This window comes from Cupressus sempervirens, chromosome 7 (assembly GCF_028749045.1).
Source record: "Cupressus sempervirens isolate cs-2001-9-10 chromosome 7, ASM2874904v1, whole genome shotgun sequence".
NCBI classification, from domain to species: domain Eukaryota; kingdom Viridiplantae; phylum Streptophyta; class Pinopsida; order Cupressales; family Cupressaceae; genus Cupressus; species Cupressus sempervirens.
In genome coordinates, this window is record NC_143124.1 from 793,291,113 (window position 1) to 793,298,053 (window position 6,941).

A 6,941-nucleotide genomic window follows, 5' to 3' on the forward strand; every position below is an offset into this window, starting at 1 on the left:
TGACATTAATTTGGAAGAAGTCCTTTGAATCTATGATGTCTTAGATTTTGGAGCACATAAGCATCTTGGACACTCTGCGGAATCATTCGAAATGTATTCGAGCACATCACCAATTTCAACTTCAAACAGGTCAGTTAGTCAATCGAATCTTATCACATTTTAGAATACTTTCTAAAATTCACATGTGGTACGCGCTGTCAAAAGCCCCAAAATTTGATTTTTCCAAAATTAAAGCTATTTAGCTGTCCTTGCGGCTGAAGTGAATGAAGGTCTTACTTTGGAAAGATTTTTTGTCATTTGAAAAGCTCGATAAAACATTAGGTAGTAAATATCCAGGTCTAAGTATAGACGCAAGTTCTTATGAGAATTTTAGTTCCTTGTCATAGTTTCAAGTGAGATTTATTTTTGGAAGATTTACACCAGTAGATCTTTATGTTTTATTTAATTTTATTTTCAACATCAACCTTTAAATATTTTCATTTGTGTCATAGCATATAGTTTATGCTTTTGAAACATTTTTGTGGATCTTTCTTTTTATTAAGCACTTGTAACTCACAATCCAAGTGACTTCAAATTAGTCCAATCTACATTACAAAATTATAATAAAAAAATAATTATAGTATAACACATAATACTAATAAAGTTTGTCTTCAAGCTTTCATATATAACTCTTATTACCAAATAGCTCAAACAAAACCTAGGTATCTTCGATATAGTTCCTTAAATTCTATGAAGACCTACTAAGGACCTTTATAATACAAAAAGAACAAGGAATCTAAGAAAAAGTCGATAAAGTTGAGATAAGAGGTGAAAAGATTGATAGTGATAAAAAAAAATTGGGAGGAAAAAATTGGGGAGATAGTGTATATGAGAGAGATAAATATGTAGGGAAAGGAAAAGAAGAAGGAAGTGGGAGGGAGAGAAATAGAAAGAGGAGAGAGGATAGTGCGGAGATGAAGAGATAGTTCATGATAATGATAGCTCAAGTGATAAATAGTATATAGATAGATACATAGAGTAGATCAAAGAGAAATTGAGAAAATAGAATATAGACAATGAGAGGTGAGTGGTAAAGACAAATAGAGGAAATATTGATAGAGTATCTCAAAGAGAAATAGAGGAATTATGATATAGATGTATAGGAGAAAAAGGTAAAGACGGGTGAGATAAGATAGCAATAGGAAGGGAGAAAGAAGTGTCCATGAGCGTGAATAAGAAAAATATAGAGATGGAGGTAGGAAAGTAGATAGGGAGAGTTTATGAATCACTATTCAAGAATATCATCAAAAGTATACAATACCATCAACTTCACTATTGCACCCTTCAAATGTGCAAGAGCTAGTTAATAAATTCTTTGTATGATTAGTCAACCATAGGTTTGATCCATGAGAAAGAGGAGGGCCACTCGTCTAGGTCTCCTTAGTTCTAAACCATAATTTTTTTGTCATAAAATTTCTATAGGTGTTAGGAAACTCCCAAATCAATATTTTCAATACTTAAAGTGCAATTCTTTGGAAAATTTTAAATCAATATTTTCATTTATACTTAAAGTGTGGTTAGTACTTTGAGATTATTTTTTAGACTTATTTAATTAGTGTAAAACAACACTAACATGATTAGAGATGATTAAATTCCAATCCAATCTTTGATATCTTTCAGTATAAATTTGAGTAAAATACTAAATCAACATATTTACTTATCTATGAAATTATAATTGATTCACAAAATCAATTTTTGAATGTGTAATAATTAATGTTACAACATGATTCACATTGAGTAATAAGTTGAGTCCATTCTAATTATTCTTCTAATTACAATTCGAAAAAACAAACAGACTAACAATAAGGGTATATCTTTATTTTAAAGGAATTTAGATCAAATTTATGTCACTCTTGAACCCAAGATCATGGGGGTAACCCATGGCCTCAAGCTCGATCACTACACCAAATAGACTGGTCTATTCACCCTAATTTAAACAAATCTTATTGGACACGTGGACTGATTAGTTTGTTCCCTTAACTAAGAGGGTCTCAAAATCCTCACTTACAATTTCTATTTAGTAGCTTATTTGGCGAGTCTTTGCTTATTACTAAGGTTTTAGGGTCACACCATCAAATATGATAACAAGGTTTAAAAAAATTGCTAACATCTTCAAAAAGTAGAAAAAAAACCTAAATTATGTTCCATGTCATGTTTTATTAGTGGCATTACACGACATGTTACTTTTGAAATCCAAGAACATTTAGATCAATTATAAATAATCATCAAGTTAACAATTTTAAGTTACAATTAGTGTTTCAATATTATTGAAAATACGAAATAGCTATCATATAGCTTAAACACAACACACTAATGCTAGATTCTTATATTAAAAATATTAAATTGTCAAAATTAACAAAATTTAATTTTTGGGCGGTGACAACTTTCTAGAAACAACCCCTGCTGACTTTTGTTAATGTAGTAGTTGCCCTTCTTGATTTTTGTGTGCAGGCTTGCCAACTTGTCGAAACTTGTGGATGGCTATGTCAATGAGCGTCCTTATTTTACACAGATGGTTTTCAGTCGTTCTCATTAATACACGGGAAATTCGAGTCTTTCGCGAGTTCATTTATGATATTAGTTTAGCCCGTTGACTACTCTTCTGTGGTGTGCAAGCTTCACAGCTATCAAACAATCGATCATTTATTTTGTTAACAGTCCACCATATGAAGTAGTTTTAGCTTCTGCAGCTACAGTTTGATGTTACATAAAAATTGTAAGCCATGTCTGTGCGCATCGTAGTGATTTTTATACTGCTGCATCTATTTCTTGAAGCACAAGCCCAAACAAGTTTCCTCTTCAACAAATTCAATGCCACCACCCTTTATCAGATCGGAGAAACTTCAATCCGCTCCGATGCAATCTGCCTCACAAATCAATCCCAGCACATATTTGGCCGCGCTTTATATCCTCAGCCTTTCAGAATGAAAGATCCCACTTCAACAAATGGGTGTTCATCATTCAGCACAACCTTCGTATTCGCAATACTTCCATATACATCCGATCCATCACGCAGCGGGCAGGGGATGACCTTCATCATAACTCCCAGCAAAACAACGGTGAAAGCTTCACCACCTTCAATATTCGGTTTGTTCAATCTCTCCACCACTGGCGACCAATCAAATCATCTGTTTGCCGTCGAGTTCGATACACAAGAGAGCCCATTGTTCGAAGACATTGACAACAATCATGTGGGCGTTGATCTCAACAATATTAAGTCTATAAAATCTGAGCCTGCGGGATACTGGATTGGCCACAGTTTCCATCAACTAAATCTCAAGAGCGGGCAAAATTATCAGGCTTGGATCGACTACGAAGATGCCCAACAGCAATTGAATGTTACAATGGTAGAAGCCGGTTCATTTCGACCCAAGAAGCCTCTTTTATCTGTCAAGATTACAAACCTTTCAGACATTTTTGAGGAAGAAATGTATGTTGGTTTCTCTGCAGCTACTTCAACCGATGTTGAAGACCACTGTGTACTCGCTTGGAGCTTCAGCACAAATGGGTCCTCGCCCGAGCTTGATTTATCTCATCTTCATTCTGTTTCTATGGGCAAAGCTTCTGACATCAGACTCATAGCTTCTATTACTACAACTCTGGCAGTCCTCTTGGTTCTTCTCCTTGCAGCAGCAGGGGTCTTTTGGCGGAAGAGAAACAAGTACAGAGAAGAAGTAATTGAAGAATGGGAGATGGAGTATTGGCCTCACAGATTCGACTATAAAGACTTATATATTGCAACCAAGGGCTTCCAAGAAGATCAGATATTGGGCTCTGGAGGATTCGGCCAGGTGTACAAAGGTGTTCTTCCTGCTACAGGACAGGAAGTTGCTGTAAAATCCATCTTCAGAGAGACCCCTGAAGCTCTCAAGGAATTCATAGCAGAGATTTCAAGTCTTGGACGTCTGCAGCACAGGAATCTTGTGCAAATCAGAGGGTATTGCAGGAGGGGTGCCAAGTGTTTCATATTGTACGATTACATGCCAAATGGGAGCCTGGACAAGATGATATTTGGGAGGACCAAGAACGTGCTGACGTGGGTTCAGAGGTGCAGGATTCTGAGGGACGTGGCAGCAGGATTGCTGTATCTTCACGAAGAGTGGGAGCAGGTTGTGGTGCACAGAGACATCAAATCTAGTAATGTTTTGTTGAACTCTGAAATGAATGGGAAGCTTGGGGACTTTGGGCTCGCTCGGCTGTACGAGCATAGAGGAGACCCACGAATTACTAGTGTTGTGGGTACACTTGGGTACATTGCACCGGAGCTGCTCAATACGGGAAGGGCTGATCCGGGAGTAGATGTGTTCAGCTTTGGTATATTGATGTTGGAGGTTGCTTGTGGGAGGCCAGCTGTGGATCCTTCTCTCGATGATGCTTCGCAGGTAGTAATGGTGGAGTGGGTGAGAAAGTTGCATACAAAAGGTAGGCTTGTGGATGCAGCGGATCCTAATCTTGGTGGTGATTTTGTTGAGGATGAGATGGAGAAAGTGCTGAAATTGGGATTGGTGTGTTGCAATCCTCAGCCGGAGGAGAGACCTTCAATCAGACAGGTGTTGCAGGTAATGGAAGGTGAAGTTTCTCTTTCTGCTTTGTATTTCCGTGAGATAAGTGGAGAGAGCAGTGGGTCATATCCTAACGCAGGAGTATCTTATGCATCAACTTTCAAGTCTCTTGAGGCGCGATAGCTCATTGTCTCAACAGACTATGTAGAGGTTTCATTCCAACTCTTGAATTTGTACAGGTTTTTATTGTTTTCAATTCTCAATTTGTTCTGTGTTGTGTGTATCTAATCATAGATAGATAGATAAGATTTTAACATTCATAAGGCCAAGCATAGTCTATGGGGCACTATTCCTATTGCACCGACTTTATTAATTTGGTTCGCTTTTTGTGAAGGCTGATGATAAGTCCCCAAACTTGTCAATGTTCTTCTTGTTGAATAAGTTGTACCATAAGTTGTCCAATAGAAACTTCTATATGCAGATGAACATTTTTTTTCTTTTAAACAAAGTAGATCAGAATACATATGTTAGTAGATAAGAGTGGAACTTAAGAATGGATGAACATCTTTATTGTTAATATAATTTGAATGTTTACATAAATTTTAGTTGTTGATTGTATTAATATTTCATATTAAACTCTTAAATCTATTATAAGATTTATAGAAAATAAAATATTTAAAACTATAATTGATATTTATAAATACAAATCATAAATCTTCTATATTATGTCTACTTTACAATGACTATTAGAATAGTATATTTGATATATATTTATTGAATATTATCATTTTAAAATTCAGTTTTGTTCAAATTTAAAATTTAAAATTTTATTTTTATAATATATTGATATGTAAGTGGAAAATATGTGGGGTCATTTTTCAAGTGATATTAAGTCTTTATTTTAAAACATAATGTTATGTTGAATATTGTAATTTCTTATGATACATATGTTAAGAGTTCATTAAAAAATAGTAATTTTACTAGTACTCTTATATTTTGTAAATTTATGCTCAAATGTCTATTTTTAAAAGGATGAACTTATCACAATCATAAATAGTGTTATGTTTCAAACCTATTGTTAATTTTAATTTTTAATTTTTTTTAAGTCAAGAAGTATATAGATAAATTATTGGTTTTAATGCTTAAATCATGATGACTACTAGTTGAGAATTTTTAGTCATGATTATGTGAAAAAGTGAAGAATATATATTAAGAATATAATCTGCTGATTTAGATATACCTTTTGGATGTATGATTTTTACTTACTACCTATAAAATTTTAAATATATTTTAAATATATATTAAATAAGTACCTATTTAATTTAACATCTTGATGACTAATTTGGAATCACATTGAAGTGTCATCCTGAAATTCTATATAACAAAATTTCTACTAGCCATTTCATTAGAAAGACAAAGAAAGAACATATGAATGAAAATTGTGCAAACGGGATTCAAATATGGTTACTTAAATGTCAGATTGTAATGTAGATACAAAGGAATAATTCTCATCATCAACACAAAAATAATAGTAAATAATCAAAGTCAAAGGTAATATAACAAGAGGAATAAGGGTTTTCATATAACTTCAGGATTAATGAAACAAATTGTTCAAAAAAGTGAAGATTTGGCTTGTAAGAATTAATGGTTGATGAGATCAAAAGATCGTTGTCTTCCACAACAACATTATCCATACCAAATTTGTAGTCATATGAAGATTGCAAATCAAAAAAGGTTATTCTCATTTTTGTAGATCATTGTCTTCCTAGATTATTCTTATTCTTGCTCTAAATTTTTCTTCTTTAATATGAAAATTTGTTCTTTCTTTTATAGTTAGATCAACTGTGATTTGTAGGTTGAGCTAATATATTATTTTTTATTAAAGATCCATAAATTTTACATGAAATATTAGTGCACAAAATTTTACATGGTATTAGAGCATAAAGTTTTACATGGTATTAGACCTTATGATTTCTAGAAAGAAGAATAAAATTTCTTTTGTAGGTATTTAAGATTATAGCTTATGAAGAATAAGTTTTTCATTATCTTAAGGGGTTTCTTTAGTAAATTTTGTGTATTCATGAATTGAGATAATTTTTTGTTTATAAGGGGATTCATCATATCTTTTGGTAATTATTTTCATCCTTTTTTGGTCAAGGTATCTCATAGAACTATTTATCTTGGAAAGATGGGATAAAGAATCATTGCCTTGAGAAGGATATGTTGCCTTATCTCCTTCAACATGTTCCTAAGACAAGAAACTTTGAACAAAAAAAAATGGTTGAACAATAATATAATGTTCTATGGACTAATATGTCTTACTATTTTTGAGGAAATATTACATCATCTAGAGCACACTGGGTGCCCTTTCATTTCCTAGACCAACATCTAACAATTATA

The 6,941-nt window shown here is 33.3% G+C and overlaps 1 pseudogene; it reads left to right on the plus strand.

The window, feature by feature from the left end:
* The first annotated feature begins 2,762 nt into the window (after window positions 1–2,762).
* LOC149549738 (L-type lectin-domain containing receptor kinase SIT2 pseudogene) lies at window positions 2,763–4,724 on the plus strand (annotated as a pseudogene).
* The last annotated feature ends 2,217 nt before the right edge of the window (window positions 4,725–6,941 follow it).